The 21,276-nt window shown below is 44.4% G+C and overlaps 1 protein-coding gene across 4 annotated transcripts in view; it reads right to left on the reverse strand.

The window, feature by feature from the left end:
- Positions 1–21,276, reverse strand: part of ARHGAP28 (Rho GTPase activating protein 28) — a 1,146,988-nt gene that overhangs the window by 79,299 nt on the left and 1,046,413 nt on the right. The window lies entirely within an intron of this gene.

Below are 21,276 nucleotides of genomic sequence, written 5' to 3' on the forward strand. Positions count from 1 at the left end.
CCGGTTGTGTTTGTGTAGGAAGGGACACTTTCCTCCACAAAAACAATAGTTGTGCCTGGCCTGGGGAGGCGCGCGGTTTTGATGCATTACCAGATTTAAGCTGTGTCGTAAATCTGGGAATGTGTCATGCCCATGGAAAGCCTCCCCGAAACATTGTGAGGCAACACAGCGACTTGCACTGCGTTGCTTCACACCATGGGGCATATTTACAAGGAACGGGCGCAATGCAGCACCGCAAGCCAGCTTGTTGCACCGCACCATAGGCAGAGTGATGGGATTCGTTGTATTTACGATGATACGACACATCTCGGTCCTCTTTTTTGCACTGGCGCACAATTGGCTGCCGAGCGCTAACGCGGGCAGCCTTGCACAATAGTGCAAGGGTGTCTGCATTGTAGCAATGATTGTTTGTCCCTTCCAGCACAAAAACAATCAATGGAGGTATTTTCCTCCTTTTAAGTGTGTTGCAGAATGCAGCACACATAGAGATAACAATTATTTCCCCTCATTACGCCTGCCCTGGAGAGGTGTGAGGGTTTGACGCATTTGCAGGTTTACAAGTCCTTGTAAATCTGGAAATGCGTCAAAATCCATGGGTGTTGTGTGGGAACTAACCCTGGGCGTCGTGCTTCGCTTCGCCCATGGAGTGCACGTAGCGCTGCCTGCTTCGCCGTTTACGAAGTAGGCGAAGCAGGCAGCGCTACGCACACACCGTAGCGCAGCAGAGCTGCCCGCCACTCGCCTCCCGCCCGCCCTAATTTTAAAATACTTTAAAGAAGGTTAAAGGTAAATAAACTACCTTACCTTCAGCGTGGCGTCCCGGGGCTCCCTCTTCTTGCTGACGGTAACTTCTTCATGCAAATGCGCATGCGCAGACCCCGCACATGCACATTTCTCGCAAGAAATGCGCATGCACGGGCGTCCGCGCATGCGCATTTGCGTGAAGAAGTTACCCTCAGCAAGTAGAGGGAGCCCCGGGACGCCGCACTGAAGGTAAGGCGGTTTATATTTACTTTTAACCTTCTTTTAATTATTTTAAAATTAGGGCCGGCGGGCAGCGCGTAGTGGGGCTACGCGGAGCGCTCGAGTGTGCGTAGATTTTGCCACACTACGCGCTGCTCCATGTAGCCCCACTACGTCCAGGCTTGGTGGGAACACCCTCGCAATGCCCATGGACTGCTTCCCTGGGCAAAGTAAGGCAACACAGTGATAAAAGAGAGATAAGAAGGTCAGGGCACTTTAAGGGACTGCACTAGTCAAAACTGTAATGCAATATTATTGTGGAAAAGAAATGTGGTGCAAGAAGCCAGGGACGTGACCCTCATACGCCCCTAATATTTGGTGTGAACCAAAAATTGCAACAAACAGAGGTGGCTCAGCACACAACTTAAATACAATTATAATGGACAAAATTGTTCGTCATAATCAAAGTATAAACAAATGAATATTGTATCCCCAAAGATTCACAATAAACTTCGATGTCTTGAAGGTGAGTTTTCTTTATTTGGTGATTCAGATTTCCATTTAAAATTACAGCTTACAATTCATTGCCAATTCATAGCCGACGCGTTTCGTCCCAATGGGACTTCTTCAAGGCTATAAAAATACATATATTGGGACGAAACGCGTCGGCTATGAATTGGCAATGAATTGTAAGCTGTAATTTTAAATGGAAATCTGAATCACCAAATAAAGAAAACTCACCTTCAAGACATCGAAGTTTATTGTGAATCTTTGGGGATACAATATTCATTTGTTTATACTTTGATTATGACGAACAATTTTGTCCATTATAATTGTATTTAAGTTGTGTGCTGAGCCACCTCGGTTTAAGGCAACACAGTGCTTTGCCGTGTGTTGCCTCACTCCCTAAGGACATGAAAAGCCATCTAGGGTGGCTTTATATGGTCCCGTTAATATGGGTCTGCACTTTGCACAGCTGCTGCATCAAAAAAAGTGACGTAGTGGCGGCGCAGGCTCCTTGCAAATATCCCCCATATGTACGAGGCCATGAAAAGCCTGCACTGTGCGCATCCGGGGCGTTGCAAAAGTGACGCTTTGACTGCAGAAATGTGCCGCACAGGGCTTGTAAATAAGCCAAACAGTTTTAAAAAATAACTTCCAATACATTCGGAATGTTCGCAGTGCTGATGCTTTCAACGACCCTTGGATTACTTTACCAGAGACCGTCCTTTAACGCACACAGTGAAGTACAAAGATCGTCCAATAGATGGCACTGCACCTCCTTCTGAAGTTTCCATTATTCTACTGTTACTTACTCTCCTGTTCTGTTTCAGATGAAGAAAGCTAAAAAATGGTCTATTCCAAATAAATACGTAGTTTGTCAGATCTATGCTGTTGAAAATCAGGACAGTTTTACGTTTCGAAATGAAGTACCTTCTTTTTTATATCAACTCTTTTATTTTATGGTTTGTTCTTTACTTGTCATTTTTTTCATAATCTACGTTTAACTGCTCTCACTTTTTATGGTGGTTACCACTGCGTATTCATGCATAAGATAAGACGTGCAAAAAAGCATGTGTGGCTGCAAAAAAATCAAAAACGAGCATTGGCAAAGACAGCATTGCTATTTTAAAAGTGCAACCGCTTGTTCATCTCATGCAGAGATTATGGGGGTCATTAGCATGGCGGGCGGATCGCCAACGCCCGACCGGTGGTGGCGATCCGCCCGCCAAAACACCCCGCCGGACGGCCTGTTACCCCCACCACATTAGCATGGCGGGGGGTACAGCGGCGGACGGAAAGACCGTCAGACGCTTTTCCGCCGGTAGTTCTGGCGGAAAAGGCCCATAATATGGTGGCGGTGCCTTGCAGGCACCACCATCCATATTAGGATGAGGCATTTTCAATGCTTTTCCATGGTGGCGGAAAGACTGTCTGCCGCTTCTCCGCCAGTAGGCTATTGTCACGATTGCCTACCGGGCAGAAAAGGCCCATAATATGGTGGCGGTGCCTTGCAGGCACCGCCATCCATATTAGTATGAGACATTTTCAATGCCTTTCCATGGCGGAGACTCTGCCATGGAAAGGCATGCAGAGTTCTCTTTGGGGGCCCATTGTGGGCCCCCAGGGGGATGAGGGGGTGGGGGCTGCACTTGGGGGGTACCCATGGTACCCCCCAACATTGGCATGCACAAGGTGGCAGGCACTGCACGGTGCCTGTCACGTTGTGCATGCCAATGCACAACATGCATATATTGCATTGTGGTGGGTGCTGCTTACAGCACCTCCCGCCATAATGTAATATATGTGGGATGCCACCGCCACCGTCGCAGTGGCATCCTAATTGTCATGGCGGGACCGCCGCACCACTAGCGGCCGGTCCCAGCACCGCTAGGCTGGCGTGCGGACTGAAGTCCGCCCGGCATCCTAATGGACCCCTATGTGTGGGGTTTTGTGGAGTGGGAGTGGAAGTGGATGAATGTGAGAATGAGTCAACATTTGGATACGGGGGAGTGAGTACAGGGATGAATGGCTAAACAAGTGAGTGCAATGGCTGAGTGGCTGGATGAATGGATGAGTGAGTGCCTAGCCATAGACCTACAAGTACATTAAGAGTACAGGCTGAGCTTGCAGAGAGCTGTGATAATGTTATTACTATTCCAAGATTCCTCATATCATGCCCCTGCAAGTATTACCCCGGGGCTGGGGACCATTGTGGCAAGAAACGCTCAAAACACATATGTTGAATTATTACCACCAGAATGCCAGTTTAAGCATTAAACCCTGAGTGGGCAGCACTGCGTCAAGAGTACCTTCCATGTGGCAGAAGTACCACAATACGACAAAAATTACCAACAGAATGCATGGGCATTGGTCACATTTGCTCTTTCACTCCGTAATCTTTAACATGTGTTAGTGCATGAGACATAGGAAATCAGGACAATAGTTTTCCACAAAATATTCTTAGACTGGGCATATTATTAGTACTATTAAGGGAAAGTGTCAAAGGCTTTATTATGCAGCAATGGGAAACAGCGTTTACAACGTATGCTTTCGATCGCATGCCATTACATCACAAGTCGTTACAACGACTTGCTGTATGGGGCAGAAGGTGTTGGATTTATAATCCAACACCTTCCCAGCTGTTGCACAAACTGGAGTAGGAATAATAAATTATACTATTCCTAAGTCCAGCACGCCCCCTACAGCAAGTCGTTGTAACGACTTGCAATGTAATGGTTCATATTGTAACAACGCGGTCGTTGTAACAACCGCTTTGTAATGGCATACGATCTAAAGCATGCGTTGTAAAGAGATATATTCTGTAGCAATTAATGGGTGCATTACGCATATTCACAGGTGGCTGTGTTTGCAACAATGCACATTGCAGCAGTATAGGGAAAATATATAGAGGTCTCCTGAGTGAAGTGAGAATCTGCACATTTTACTGCTATTGCCCAAGATGCAGACCGTCCAGTGTTCAGTACTATGCGTACATATCCCAAAAGGGACTCAAAATCCGCATAGCATCTGCACAAAAATGGTTTGTTACTGCATTAACATTGCATGCTGTCAAAAGCGTAAAGCACAATTTACCCTGTAGTGAACAGCCCGTTAAAAAGATCCAGAGTTATATATTTGTGCCAAATGATGCCCACAACAGATGGTAACTGCTAGAAACCTCTGTAGAAATACAAGAAAGAAAGTCCCGCAGAGGAGACAGCTGCAAGCGCCCTGTGATGCTCTCTCACAGACGGTGCATCTTCTACTACAGTGGGCGAAACATAACACAAGTTGATGCTAAATTTACGATGTGTGTTACCTTAAACTACAATCTTGCGTCTTCCCCTGCCCCACCCTCACCCTGACCACCTGCTTTATATCACCCCATTCTGTAATTTTCTCATGTAAACCAATGCTACTTTGCACAGACGCTCTAGGTACAGCGTTTGCTTCATATGTAAAAACCAGAACAAAATAGAAGCCTGCACTGTGATTGTTATCGGGGTAATATCAATAACCTAGTTAATTTACTTAACACACCGGATATTGTTCAAGGCTCCTTAGCAACCCCGTGCCCCCATTACCAATGTGTGTTTACATTTTTCCATTGCTGTATGACTTGACCTTGTATTGTAGGTAGTGCTTAATTTGAGCCCGTGGGGTCAGGTGCATGGCAGCGGCACTTGATTGTCAACATAGGCACAATCTGCCGCATGGTGTCTAATTTAGAAATTAACAGTGCAACAGTTGTTTGTGAACGCCTTGTCAGGGGTAGTAAGTGCTTTATAAACGCAATTACAATACAATTACAATACAATACTTTAACAAGCATTGGCATAGCCAATAGGTCTCGCCTTTGGGACCTTATAAGTGTTTAGCCATACAACAGTTGCATAACTAAATACTTATAAGGTCCCAAAAGCGAGACCTATTGGCTATGCAGTGCGGCCGCGAACGCGATCACGATCAAACATCAAAGAGGTCGTGAAAGTAATCGCGGTAAAGCGCGGCGCGCGCGCCCGCGCACGCGCACATGCACTGTAGCTCTGGACTGGCCTGGTAGCACTTTTTGGAGCCCTCTCAATAAGTCTCGTCAGACCAGCGCATGCGCTGGTTCAGGCGAGACCTAAAAAGGACTAATACCTGCCACCAAGCCATCCTTGTAGTGTTGGGCATCCGTAATAGTCTGAATTGTCACACTTGTAGGAGTGTGATGGAGATGAGTTGTGATGGAACTGTCACTGGCAGGGGCAATGGGAGGTGAATTCATATAGAGTATTCCGTGCAGAGCCTCCAGTGTGTGTTAGAGGGTAGGTAGCATGCTACACGGCAGGCAGTGCTTGTTTGAAAGAGTGTTGAGTTGCACTGTGACCTACGTGGCAAGTGTTTTTGTGTCATGTATGATTGACAAAGTGATGCTGTTACCCTGACATGAGTTGTTGTGCCAAGGCTTATGAGAGATAGAGTGCATACACAGCACTAATTTATTGTTGTGTCCCTTTTAAAAGGTCTACATAAAGTTTACCCAAGATTTTAATCTGCTCGCCTCTAAATGTACTCTCTTTTTGTTTTAATCTTGAGTTTAACCCTTTGAAATTGAGTTTAGCGAATGTTAATTTTGCTAAATGTCATGGGTAGGTTTCGCTGTCCATGTCTGACTACAATTTAGATGCCCTCTGCCTTTAAATTTTTTTTCCCAATAACCTGCCATTCCACCTTAAGCCTTCCCTTCGGTGCCCCTCCCACCCCCATCACCTCCACACATAGGGTACCCTAGGATACCTTAGGCTGAGTACTCTACGCCTAAAAAAAAAAGCCCATCGGGTCTGCCTGGTCATTTGCATGGCCCCAACCCTCCCCTTCATAACTGATGCAGATGAATGAATCCAGTCAGAAATTGTGCCCCCTCTCGCCCCCGAATAAAGTCAGTTCTAGCTCAGGTCCTGGCTTATGTGGGCATCTCACCTTGCTCCTTAGCGCACCATTAAGTGATAGGGCAAAGGCAGTTGAGAATTGGAGACTCGTGACTGGCAGGCTAGCTGGCCTCCTCAGCCAAGCTGAGCAGAGCTGAGTGGCTCACTTAACAAACAGAAAAAGGCTCCTCCCCTCCACTTCGATTCGGCAGGGAAAGCACTTCATAGGCTGAGCAGACAGCAGTCGGGCCAGAGTCAGTGCAAACCTGGTCAGCGCCCTGCTCTTCCAACCAGTTGCAGTTTCAGAAAAGTCCCAGGAGAGCCACGTGGATGTTGACACCACTCGCCCTCTCATCCCCCCCGCCAGTGAGGAGGAATGGTCCATCCAAAGAGAATGCAGCCAGCCACAGCTCAGCAATACAGCAGTGAAGATAAGGTGCTGAGGGCAAGGGCAAGGGCAGTCACATGGCAGTTGCTGGAGCGGGTTATGCAAAAATTTGTATACCCACCCCATTTTGCATGTTATTTTATTGATTAGATTAATTAATGAATTTTAATCGAACTAACGGATTGGAGTGATGTGGAAAATATTTACCAACCTTACTAATATATGAATTATACGTGGGATCTGCATCTGCATGGCCTAATTAATTATGTGAACTAAATTTCGTACGCATACTAATGATAAACAAGTAGAATATTGCATGATATATGTTGCTTTTGTGATGTAATTGTGATTCGTGCTTTATTTAGTAAGTATAAATCGCATTGAGTGTTGCTTTTGGCTTGATAAATACACACACATATGGGTACTAGCGAGGGAATAACATTTGCATAGACATTTTTATGTATTAATTACGTTTTTGTGTTTCTTTGCTTAAATTGACCATTCTGGCCTATCGAACGATGGCTGCCTTTGGTGCCTAACCCGACTGCCAACGCTGAACAAGGCTTGGGTGAAGTGCGCCTGCGCTAAGATGAGCAACAATGGCCTCGTCCTGACCCCAGGCAAGCTGTACTTATCAAGGTCGCACTGGGAATAGTGCCAACACTACAGACAAAAGACTTTCTTAAAAAACCGGAACCAGCAAGTATGCTGACACCATTGACTAAACCTTATGAGAACTTTGTAGGACGACCCCCGACCAGCCAATCAGAACAGTTTAAAACTCATGTTTGTTACATTTTGTTATTGAAATTATTACAAAACATCCATAGAATAGAGAGGTTGAGAGTCGCTCCTTCGATTTCCTGATGATATGCTGACGGAGAGGACGGTGACACTGCAGGACAGCTGTTAGCCTGAATCATTGACGGACTGAATTAATGCCCAAACTCCTGATGAACTGAACCTACTAAAATTGATGGGCATAGATTTGCGAGACTGACAGATTTGACATAGAGAACGACTTTAGCCAGAATAGGTAAATATGAATGGCAACTTGATCAAATTAATGATTTAATTTGCAATATTAATATAAATTTGGATTTGAACATCTACAGAAATGAGTTGGGTTGTTTATTCATTGAAATGTGTTGATGAAAAGGTTAATTAGAGTATTAGAAATTCACTTAAACCTACAACTAACTGATCCGTCCCGTTTATGAGGGTAATACCAAAGGTGAAATCCAGGGCCTAATGAGTATTAGAAGGTTGTGTAGATTTGTAGCTCATTAGAGTAAAAGTGGTAATTTTCCCCCACATTTCCAGCGCTTGGAAGGATAATCGCCTCTCGCACGGACTGATGGTGAGTGAATGTCGGTGTTATGGGCCCCACCAGCGAATGTATGGATAGTGTGTGTATGTGAGATCGTTTGGTCCGTGACGGTAGGGAGGGATTTTGCACTCCGCGCTGGAGCACAGTCAGCGCTGGGAGGGTTCACGCGAGCCAGGCAGCGACCTGCCCTTAACCTTGCACCCAGCCGCCATCTTCCCTTAATCAGTTCTGTTTTCAAGAATTAGTCTGTCTACAGGAGACTAGAACATTGTCAAAGGCTAAATCACTATTTAAATGTGTTGGTGCTAAATTAGTATTCAAGAGCTCAGTCAGTACGACAACTAAAGGGACTACAATGCTATTTTCTGAAACAGAATTCCAAATCTCACATTAAGCAAGCGATCTCGCAGGGAGGTGGGCAATAATTACACCGCATTTGGAAACTACTACACATAACATATGCTCCATGTACGGAGCAAATCAGGATTATCTGTCTATTGTTTGTGACATATGCACAGCCTTGGTAGAGAAACCAGGGGACTACTTAATCGTAGAGTATTTTAACTGTGTTCAATCTCCCGTATTAAATATCACAAATGCCGATGCCCGCCAGACGAGGAGGGCGATTTCTCTACTAGTGGATCAATACGACCTGGTGGTAGATCCATGGAGACGCGATAATGGCATCAAAAAAGTCTATACATCTTATTTCCCAGTTCATCATCATTATTCCAATATCAATTATTTTTTTAATAAGCAGAAGATTAGCACCGTGATCCAAGGTTACATTTCCTCCAATTTGGGTGTCAGATCATGCCTCCCTCTCTCTGGATTCAAGAGTCCCATGTAGCCAACCTCCTACCCAGTGGTTGATCTTTCCGAATTATTTACAACAATATTTACACAAACTACGGATCCAGGTGCCAGAGTTAGTATCGGTGAACCAAAGCACAGCCAGTACAAAGATGGTCTGGGGCACATTAAAAGATTATATAAGAGAGTTCACTAAAGAATATGTGGTTGGTCCACGTTAAATAGCTGAAACAATTAGAAGAGAATAGTCTTAGATCCCATTTGGGGGTTTTGGAAGATCTCCATAGAAAACTTACCAGAGGCTCAGACAACGCAAATTTAAAAACAGAAACTTGGCAGGAAATTCTAAAAAATCAGTCACAAATTAAAGCTGTATCAAATTAAAAGTTGCAGACCAAGCCAGGAGATATAAGCATCAGCAGTTCGAGCATGGAGATACAATTGGTACTTTATTGGCTGATCAAACTCGAATTAATACTGGTAAATAAATGGTGATGTCCATTATAACCTGAGAGGGAGTGGTTAATAATGATCAATCGGGTATCGCTGAAGCGCTTCAGAGCTATAATGAACTACTATACTCCACTGATCATTCTAACACAGCCGGCTTTAAAACCTACAAAATAAATATTATAAGAATCCTAGAGGGTAACAAACCACCTACATTTCAGGATCTCAATATGGCATACTTAATTCCGCCTTAATAGCAAAATTGTCTGTTTAATATCACTTGGCAGCACAGATTGTACCAGTTGGAGACATTACCACACATAGTAAGCTAGCTACTATTTTCAATGTTCAGGAAAAATTATCTGTACAACCTCTATCCCATATATGCTAAGATGCAGAGAAGGCTTTTGAGAGGGTGGAATGGACATTTTTATGGGGAGAGGTGCAACAGACGGACTTCCAAGCACAGTTTGTAAAGGTAATTAAAGAAATCTGTCTGCAATTTCTTGCAACAATATCAGTTAGCGGGTTCAACTCTGGAAAGTTTTCCAAGCACACAGGGAACATGGATAGATCTCCTCTTCCACCCTACTTATGTACTTTTTATATGAACCACTATTACGAATGATTTTCGAAAATCTAGCTGTTGAACCTGTAAGATTAACCTAGACACATGATTAAATGTGTGGCATATCCAGACAATTAATAATTGGTCAAACCGAATGTGTAAGGACACTTTTAGCAGTGCAGGAGATAACCACGGAATTTGGCAGCCATTGAGCTATAAGCCTAATATATAAAAAACTGATGTTGAAGTGGCCAGAAGAAAAATGTGAATGATTAATGGATGAAAAGGGCTGGCTGGAAGCCCTTGTAAGTAAGATATATGCATAATGTTAGTAAAATCAGAAGGCATTGTCTAATGCCAGGCCTAAAAAAGGTCAAGAATGTCTCATAAGTTGGAAATGAACAGACCAGGACTGGTAACAGAGATCCAACACAAAGCAAGATAGCACCACATTCTGTGCTGTTCATAAGTCTGTACAATGCCTACCGCAATGCTCTATCTCTCTCTCTCTTGCATACTACATAGCCCTGATGGTACACCAACAAAAGAAAGTCCTCCTCAAAGGCCCAGGACACAGGAGCTTCAGGTATCATGTGTCACAGGGATATGAAACTGAATCCAATTGGTGCATTTCCTTTTTACACATTCCAGTGGACTCAGTGTGTGCTGCTCAATTGGTGGGCAACTTTTAGGCCATGGATTTGAGTCTGATACAGAGTCAATGTTAATGCTATCAAAATGCTAAATTGGAAGGTAACTAGCCACAGTTTAAGAAACCTGCAACTATTTGTGTTTAACCTGCAAATTATAAGTCTTGTTCAATAAAAACCATGTTAGCCCTGCAAGACTGATAAAGATTGCCAGTAAGGTGGTAAACAATAGCACACAGAAGGCAGTTCTGGCTTTTGCGGAACTCCCATAGTAGACTGAAAAACATTTAGACACCTTAATTCACCGGCTTATCTCCAGAAGCCCCAATGGTGGAATAGGAAGATTTGAGATATTTCATAATGCTCATGCCTACCTCCAAACGGCATGAGATTGCTGTAGAATTTAAATAGAGGATTTCCAATGTATCAGAACATAAAACATCATGTCCTTAACATAGAACTGTAACTGTATAGCCTCTGGTTGAGACCTGACTACAGAAGCCAATGCAGAAAGGGTGGGAAGAGGTATGCAAGGTTGACCTTGACAAGTATGTGGATTGTTTCTGCAGACCCGTTCAGAGCATCACAAAATGGAACCCACCAGACGTACAAGAGAAGGATTCTTGCCTGGTCTTTCATGAAGGAGAAATGGAAGCAGGATTTCTTTTTAAAGGGCCAGACATGAAAGCAGTGTGGCTGTACAATGATTACATGGATGCCCAATGCAGAACAAGCATTGACAAAGCCAATAGTTCTCAAGTATGCAAGAACTATTGACTTTGCCAAATAGACTTAGCCATGTTGTAGACCAGCGTGGCTGCTGTTCAGCATGGCTAAAAGTTAGTGGGGTAAAGGAGAGTGTGGTAAAGTGGAGCGTTATGGATTGGTGTAGAGAATCGTGAAGTGGAGTACAGTGGCATGGAGTGGCGCAGAGTGGTATAGAATAGGGTGAAGTGGAGTGGGGTGAAATGGCATAGAGTGGAGTGGTGTAGAGCAGTGGATCTTAACCTGTGGTCTAAGGACCCTTGGGGGTCCGCAAAGCCTACTCAGAGGGTTCGCGACTGTTTAGAAAATTAAATCATACTGAAAGATTATTAAAGTGTATATACAGAAAGATGCAACATGTACAAATGAACATTTTAAAACGTTCTATTAATGTGAAGGAATTTGAAATTGGAGGCTAAAATGTATTTAGAATCCTCCGATTGATTTGTGGGAGCAGTGTAAATACATCAAACAAACGTTAGTAGGGACAATGAGTTGCCTAAATTGAATTTAGAAACACTCAAACCTTCCTATTACAATTATAATTTTGATTTGTTTATATTTGTTTCTGAATTTAATAAAATATGCAATCATTTCTTTATTTGTTTGATAAATGCTTACTTCTGTGTTTTTTGTGTTTTGATTTGCAGTTTAAATCATCGATAATGGTTAGACCGGGATCCCTAACCTCCAATAAAGACTCGCGGTGGGGGTCCTGGATGCCAATAAGGAGACAGTGGGAGTACCTGAGTTCCCATAATGATTAAGATAGGGTTTCTTAGAAGTCAAACGCTTAAGAGCCACTGGTGTGGAGTGTTGTGGAATGTCATGGAGGGAGCAGTGTTTTAGAGTGGAATTGCGTAGAACGGAGTTGCGTGTCAGAGTGAAGTAGAGTGTTGTAGAGTGTATACAGTGTCATAAAGTGGTGAAGAGTAGCGTGGAGTGGTGTAGAGGGTGTTGCAAAGAGTGGAGTAGAGTGTTGGAGAGTACAGTGATGAGGATGTAGTAGATTGGCGGAGAGTGGAGGGGTATGGAGTGGATTAGTGTAGGAGAGTGGAAAGGCATAGAGTGGAGTACAGTACTGTAGAGTTGAGTGGTGTAGAGTGGAGTGGCATAGATTGTCACAGTGGAGTGTCAGAGAGTAGAGTGGTGTAGATTAGAGTGGTGTGGTGTGTAGTGGTGTCGAGTGCATTGGCGTAGAGTTGAGGGGTGAAGAGTACAGTGCAGTGAAGTAGAGTGTACTGGCAGAGTGCACTGGTGTAAAGTAGATTGGTATTGAGTTCCCTGGCGGAGAATACAATCTTGCAGAGGGTGTCATATAGTGCAGTGGCATTGAGTGCATTGTTGTAGAGTGCATTGGCATACAGTACAGTGGTGCAGAGCACAGTGGTGTAGTGACAAAGAGTGCAGCGGCACATAGTAGAGTGGGGTAGAGTGCAGTTCCATAGAGTAGAGTGGTGCAGAGTAGCGTAGAGTGAAGTAGCATAGAGTGCGGTAGTGCACAGTTGATTAGAGTGCCATCGAATGGATTGCCGTAGGACGGATTTGCATAGAGTGGATCAGCATAGAGTTTAGTGGCATAGAGTGCACTAGCGTAGAGTGCAGTAGAGTGGATTAGATTAGAGTGGAGCAGTGGCACAGAGTATAGTGGCATAGAGTTCAGTGGCAGAGAGTGCAGTGTTGCACAGTAGAGTGTTGTAGGGTGCAGTGGTGTAGAGTAGAATGGTGTAGAGTGCAGCGGCACAGAGTGGTGCAGAGTAAAGTGACACAGAGTGCAATTGTGTAGAGTGGCATAGAGTGCAGTGGCATAGAGTGCTGCATAGTAGAGTTGCATATAGTACAGTGGTGCAGAGTAGATTGGCGAAGAGTATGGTGGCGTAGGGTGTATTGGTTTTAAATAAAGTTGCATAGAGTGCATTGGAATAGAGTTCAGTGGCACAGATTGCAGGGGAGTTGAGTGGTGCAGGGTAGATTGCAGTGGCTTAGAGTGGAGTGGTTAGAGTGGGATGGTGCAGAGTGGAATAGAGTGGCGTTTGATGCAGTGAAGTAGATTGTTTCAGAGTACAGTGAAGTGGCATAGAGTGCAGTGTCACAGAGTAGAGTGTCATAGAGTGCAGTGGTGCAGTGTAGATTGGAGTTGATTGGCATAGAGTGCAGTGGCAAAGAGTGTAATGGTGTATAGTAAAGTAGTGTGGTGCAGAGTGCATTGGCATAGAGTAGAGTGGTGTCGAATAGAGAGGCGTCAAGTGAAGTGGCGTGCAGTTATGCAGAATGCAGTGAAGCAGTGTGGAATGGTGCAGAGTAGAGTGAAGCGGAGTAAAGTGTAGTATACATGGTGTGGTAGCACACTGCTGTTACACACAACACATCTCCAATTTAATTGACCATTACATTTGCACAGACAGACAGTTTTACTGATAAAAGTATACAGTGCACAAACGATAATGTGTGGAAATGTCATCACCGACTGCACCGATTTGCTTTAATCATATTAAAATATTTGTTTCCAACACACTTCAGAATTACCAACACATTTGCTTCATTTGCACTTTCCATATTCTGAAATATATGCACAGTTAATTTACAGACATTTAAATTTAGCTGTGTGATAGAAAAAAAACATAACATCATGCAGTACACCCGGAGTAGCCAGCCTGATTGTCACATAAATCCTCTGACTTTGAAGTCAGAGAAAGAAAAGTAAACACAAAGCTCCCTGGAAAAAAGAGGCAGACATTTGATCTCTGTCTTTGAATGCATAGTAAATGTGACAAGATAAAAACAAGATTTAAACGTGTGTTTACAGGAATTCAGTACTGGTTCGAAAATACAGTAAATAGGTGTTGTGCTAGGGAAGGGACGAACTCAAGCTGGACAGCCTAATATAAATAAAAACAGCAAAAAGAAAGTAAGTAAACGTGAGTTACAAACCATAAAGCCAATGGTAAGCAATAAGTGGAATGTATTTCCTAATGTCCCCAAGATGTAATTAGCAAACCAGACAACGCTTCAACTTAAAATGGCCAGAGCAGCGGTCAGTGGGAGTATGAGGAAGGAGGAGGATTGCAAAATCACGAAAAGAAGACTCTCAATTTGAATGTTGTCAATGACTCATGTCATGAAAGGCAGTCTGTCACCTTGGCTGCTGACCAGACAAAACTCCCACCATTGTTATGATCCTAACACACTTCCTGCAACCAATTGGTACAAGAAATGACCACATGGCCCCAATTTAAGATGAAGTGGTCCATCTGTTTGGTGGTGGTATCTGTTCTCACAATGTTGTATGTGAACACTGCAGGAGCGAGGCAGAAAGTGAGGGAAATCAGAAGCCATCACAATAAGCAGGGGGTGATCGGGAATTAGAAAGCCCTCAGTACTGTCAGCAGGCTTTTAGACATGTCAGCAGCAATAAGTCACAGGCACACAGAGCTCAATTGGGTCTGCGCTCAACTTCTTCATGCACTCAGCGTTGTAGCCAACGTACATAAGATGCACCCTTGTTTCTAAGGAAAAGGTCTGTGGGATTGGGATGTTCCAAGTAAAGCAAATGGTAAGGTCTTACCTGGCTGGGGGTTGTACGGCGCCATTGATAACTTCATGTGCTATTGCGCAGTTTTATTGTAAATCCTGTTGTGCTTTTCCCTTTGCTCTGGGTTCAGGCACTTCTCTAGGTAGCATCAGAAATGTTTAAGTTGGTCCACCCCGAGGTGCTATCCCTGAGTTCGCTTGTTTGGGTGCAGTAACCTGCTCCCTTTGCGCCCGGTGCTGCTTACAGTGCCAGGAAGTGGCTGCAGTCTTTAGTTAGAGTTCTTTTCCAGGGGGTACCATGGAGTGCTATGAACTGGAGAGGGCAGCAGGCAAAGAGATGGAAAATCAAGGACCTCTTGCCGTAAAAGGGAACTAAAGGTGAGGAAAGTGAGGCTGAGATCAGTGCCGCTCTCCCTCCCTTTATAGTACAGCTCTCCTTGCTGCCTGCAGGTACCTTTCAGAGAGCATTGGCAAACTAATTTAATACAGAAAGGATAGAAGACACAACACACACACACCATACACACACCCACACTTACACACATGTGACAGCCTGAGGCCAAAGATGGCATGAGATGTTCAGCCAACACGTGAGTTGAAAGTAATACATTTAAAGTAAGCAAAGGCAGCAAGTAACCTTAAATTAAAGAAAATAAAGGCTTACATACTGACAAAAGGTATTTGAAGCTATTTACTTGGCCTTCTCACACAGATGTATCTACTCTAATGGTTCTCACCCAGTTTGGCCTCACATATTTGGCACTCCGAAACCAGAACGACTATGGAGCAAACAGTACTCAGAAGTATACAAAACCATATACAAAGCTGGCCTGAGCACCTACCGTAACAATCTAAAGCTTGCGCAAAGCACTTTCTATTCTAACATAATTGTAGAAGCTATCAATAATGCACATTTTCTTTTCTCAGATTTTACAAACCCAAAAGCCACTGCACACCCCCTTGAGACGAATGATTCCCTATGTACAAAGCTGAGTACATTTTTTTAATACAATTTTAAAGATCCAGGACAATCTTTTAAAAATTAAGAACAATGAGCCCACTGGTGTTGTTCAAAATCCAATAATGCCCCCAGTTCAGGGTCAAATGTCACAGTGTAACCCTCCAACTGTAAATGAACTGAAAGGAGTCTTCGACAAGTACGTATCAGGCTTCCCCTGGATCCTTCTCCTCCTCAGGTTGTGAGGCTAATAGAGGATAGCCTAAGCCCAGCATACCAGGATTTTATTGCTACATAAACTTGTAAACTTGGTACTTGTATAGCGCACAATTCACCACTGAGGCATCTCAGCGCTGTACTCATACCGCTGTAGGAACCCTTCCTGGCTTTCCTTGTGAAGTGTCCACTCCTGGGCACCCCCATGGTGAAGCCAGGCATCCCAGCGCTGTTGGGGCCGTTGTGGAGATTAAGCAAGCTATTGCCCAGAGTTGCAGCATGGGACCCATGATTAGAATAGGCACTGAGGCAAGAATATCAGGTCCGAGGAATTATTTTGCCCGAGAACCCGCCGAGGCAGGAATCGAACCCTGGTCCCGGACCAGAGCTCTGCATCAAGGTCTGCCGCTCTAACCATTGAGCCACACTTCTCCACCCTCTCTAGCTTCAGATCCATAACTTTGCTCCCGGCGGTCTCCAAAATTATTGAGAAGATTGTAAATACCCAACTAGAGACATACCTGAACACTTTCAATATCCTCCACCCCTCACAATCTGGCTTCAGGGTTCTCCACAGCACGGAGACAATGCATATAGAAATAATTGACTCCATCAAATTTGCGCTGGACGTCGGCCAAAATGCCATCCTAATTTTATTCGACTTCTCCGTGGCATTCGACACGATCTCACATAAGATCCTCTTACATCGCCTGCCCACTATTGTAGTGGAGGGGACTGCTCTAGCCTGGTTGGGTTCCTTTTTAGAGAACAGGCTATGTGACTGAAGTTATTTTATTCTGAGGCAGGCTCTCAAGTGTGGAGTCCCACATGGTTCAGCCCAAAGCCTCACACTTTTTAACGTTTACATGATGCCGCTGGCATACCTAATTGAATCATTCGGTATCCAAGTGATGACACCCAGCTTCTGCTGATCTATGACACAATGGATTAGAAGGCAGGTCAAAATTTGCAGCCTGCTTAGGAGCAGTAATGGAATGGCTTAAGGCCAACTTGCTCCAATTCAACCCGGAGAAAACGGAAGTCTTGCTGTTTCGAGCCAACCCTGTGCCCGGTTGGTCAGCGGCATGGCCGACTAACTGCACTTTACCCCCCCACCCCGGAGGCGGACAAGAATTTAGACACAGACCTATCATTCGAAATCCGGATCTCAGCAGTGGTTAACACCTCCTGTTGATCACTGAAGATGTTGACCAATCTTTTTACCCTCCTGCCCTGGGAATCTCAGAAAATGCCAGTCCAGGAAATAATCCTCTCCAGACTGGACCACATGAACATTCCGTACATAGGGGTCCCTGACTACCTAATCTAATGATTGCAAATGGTACACACTTGGCAGCTGGCCCTCTGTTTAAACTTCCCAACATGCCTCCATCTCCCACTACTGTGACCCATTGCGCTAGCTACTGGGGAAAAAAAGGAATATGCTAAAGGTGGCACATGGTGCCTTCTATAAGATTGGGCCCAAATACCTGTCCAGAAGAATTGCTTAATACTGTCCAACAAGAACTCTGTGTACACAGTCTGCCCAGGTGCTGGCTATCCTCTACACCAAACGGAAGAAATGGAGCAGCTCAGTCCGCGAGTACTAGAATGACCTCCCTCTTCCTCTCAGGTGCATCCTGGAGAAGACCTTATTTCACAAGCAACTGAAAACACACCTGTTCAAACTGTAGGGTGGTTGTTACCCCTCATTGGCCGTTTACCCTAGTGCCGGGACACTCTTGCAGTAACTTTAGAAATCCAATCAGTTATTCACTCTGCAGAAAGCATAAAGAGGGTATTCATTTACCAGACACGCATATGTGCAAAGTGACATGTGCAGGAGTGCCCCTGGGCTGTCCAGGAAGGGAAGCTAGAGCCCATCCATTGGTGGCCCAGTTCCCATTGGACTGAGAGGTGAATTCGTGGCTGTCCATCCAAGTGTTGAATCTCGAGCAAGCTTACATGAGGGATCTCCTCAGAATCCAAAGAAACTCCATTCGACACTGATGTGTGTCATGACGCAGCAGCCATCCTAGATTAGGGTTCCCCCCTCACAGTTCACCGGGATTTCTTGGCCTAAGTTCTTGCGGATGCTGCGGGCTGCCTAAAGCCCTTTTGTCACTCAAAGATGCAAAAAGGCAAAACTGAGCCATTCTCCTGTGAGATGATCCAAGTGTGACAGACTCTTCAAACAAGCAATGGGTGAAAGAGGGCTGACCCAGCCAAATCTCTCATTGGTTAAAGCCCCTCACTCTGTATGTTCAGTTAGTGTTATTTACACGAGCTGCAGCAGACAGTGGAGAAGTGTGGCTCAATGATTAGAGCGGCAGACCCTGATGCAGAGGTCTAGCCCGGGACCAGGGTTCAATTCCCCGCCTCGGCGGGTCTTGGGCTCAAAAATTCCACGGACCTGATAATTCTCGCCTCGGTGCCATTCCAATCATGGAGTCCCACTCTGCAACTCTGGGCAATAGCTTGGTTAATCTCCACAACGGCCCCCACAACGCTAAGGATGCCTGGCCTCCACCTTGGGGGTGCCCAGGAGTGGACGCCTCACAGGGAAAGCCAGGATGGGTTCCACAGCGGTATTCGTACAAGCGCCTTGAGACCCTTGCGGGTGAGTAGTGCGCTATACAAGTATCAATTTACGACAGCTGCAGTTGCATGTGAACCTTCTCCTGCAGGGCACGCTGCCTCTGCTGCACACTAACAGAAGTGAAGCCCTCAGAATAAGAGATGAGATGGGGTTCCACTGCGGCGCACAGAGAGATGTGAACGACTACAAGGTGCAGAGGAATGTTTGAGATGCAAATTCTAAGCCTGTGAAAAGCAAAGACATGAAAGCTCTGAGACCTGAAGTCCTACTCAGCAGTGTGGCATCTCCCACTACCTGCAACATGGGGACATTCACAAAGGGCCGAAAGTGAAGAGAAGCCTCTGTTTAAAGTACTAGCAGTGGCCCTACTGCATATCTACAATCAAAAAATAAAACTTTCCATCCTCAACTGAAGCAAGGTGAGTTTTAGAGGGGGGTCTATTCTGTCTGCACACAAGGTCCATGGCAAACATATGCCTAGATTACATTAAAAGCGAGACATTTTGAATGCAAAAGTGGACACTAAACATAGAACATCACCCTGACGCAAATCTTCAAAAGATAAAACAAGATTCACAAACATATTGTAAACGAAATAATTATTTTGCATTACTGGAGGAAGGCAAAGAACTATGTCTTGATGGTTCACAAGTGAACTTACGTCACCTCTTTCCTATTCCATTCTAGCCATGCAACAACATGGCATAGCCAACGATTTGATATTACTTTTCACTATATTACATTTTCCGAGGAGAATTTAATATGACTGCTACAAAGTGCTTTGGAAGAGGTTAACTTAAGGGAGGTCAACTAGAAGGAAGAGGTTTTTTTTAATTTGGTGACCCTTTTCATAATTTATCTTGGTGAGCAAATAGGCCTTTTTGCTGAGAAAATTGAGCTTTTTAATGTTGTGATATGGTCCTTTTCATAGCTTTCTTTTCTTTAGATCATTTCTTTCTCCTTATGGCTTGCTTTTGTTTTAGTATTTGAGGGTAAGAAATCGACTGAATTATTTGTGTTCCTGTTAGGTTTCTTGAGGAGCATATTAAGTACACTGTCAGTGAAGCTATATTGGAAAAATAGTCAGTGATGTGTCGATTATTGGTCATTATGTTGTGAAATCGAGTGATGGATGCACATGGTCAGATCCATCCGGGTGACATTTACTGGAGTTGCAGAAAGGGTATTTAATAATAGAATATGGGGGCATAATATCAAGAACGGCGTTAAAATGATCGCCGCTTTGGCGGCAGGAAACTGCCGCTAAAGCGGCGATAATGGGCTTGATAATATGCCTTTGAGAATTCCAATGGAAGCTCATGTTCTGGTGTGACCCTGGGCTTCTATTGGAATTCTCAATGGCATATTATCAAGCCCAAATACCTGCCGCTAAAATTCCTGCCACTAAAGCGACGATAATTTTATCGCCGTTCATGAAATTATGCCCCTTGGTGTGGTTTGATCAAGTGTGGCTGTTTAGTAGGCAGTGAAATAGAGGTGATTTGTTCTAAAAGAAAAGCGGTCTGAGATGTAAATATATGTGAGTAGGAACTGGCGTGGGGCTTTTTTGAGGGGCGGCCCTATTAAAGAAAATCCGCTATCACGCCAATTTGAAGTCTACAAGCTTTTTCATTTTTTTTTTAAAACATATTTAATTAATTTTTCAAACACTACGAAACAAACAGAACATTCCGTCATATCCTGAACAGTACAGTATCAGTAAAAGTAAAATACTATTAATAATCAGCAAGTTATAATCAGCAGAGTAACATTACTGCATTTGTACGTTTATTGGCCGCGTCATCAAATAAATTCCCACCCCCCCCCCCACCCTGCGTCAATTAGCTATGGAACCCACCCATTCACCCATCCCAGATTCACTACTGTGTTAACATATTCTCAGGTGCGGCAAACAAGTCATGCTCTGTCACATGGTTCCCAGTAGACATCCTACAGGTTTAAATATTATAATTCCCTGGGGGATCAAGTGGGGTCTGTTATTTTGAGCTAACAATAATACTACAGCGTCTTGGAGTAACACACAATCTTAATGCAGTGATTTTTCGGTAGAAATAAACTGCTCCAACATAGCCTCCCACTCCAAAGCAATTGGATTCTTTCCAAAGCCTTTATTTTCCTCTCTCCTAATTTCCATACTTTAAGCCCCTCCCCAGCGGACCACCTCATTATGCCACGCCAAGGCTGTCGGGGGCAGTGCAGATATCCATCGCATCATTATTGATCGTTTCGCCAGAATTAACATCAGGTTGGCAAACCTAGTCTGCACTCCCTGTGTTTTGCGCTTCTTGCGCAACCTCAGTATGCAGTTTTCTATTGTGTCCCTACCCGCCACAGGCGCCACCTCGCTAAGGATGTTGTGCACCGTTATCCTAGAGCAAGTTAGTCGTGGGCATACCCATGTTGTGAAGTAAATCAGCTGGCTGTGTGCAGCATCTGAGACATATATCCGCCGTGCCCGGGAACATCTTGCTCAATCTGTGCGGAGTCAAGTACGCTCTATGTAAGAACATATATTGATTAGTTTAAACTTAGGGTTACAGGATATTTTCCTAGGGTGTTCCAGTATTCGCTCCCATTCTTTCTCTGTCAGTATATGTCCAATATTAT

The sequence above is a fragment of the Triturus cristatus genome, chromosome 5_1 (assembly GCF_964204655.1).
Source record: "Triturus cristatus chromosome 5_1, aTriCri1.1, whole genome shotgun sequence".
NCBI lineage: Eukaryota > Metazoa > Chordata > Amphibia > Caudata > Salamandridae > Triturus > Triturus cristatus.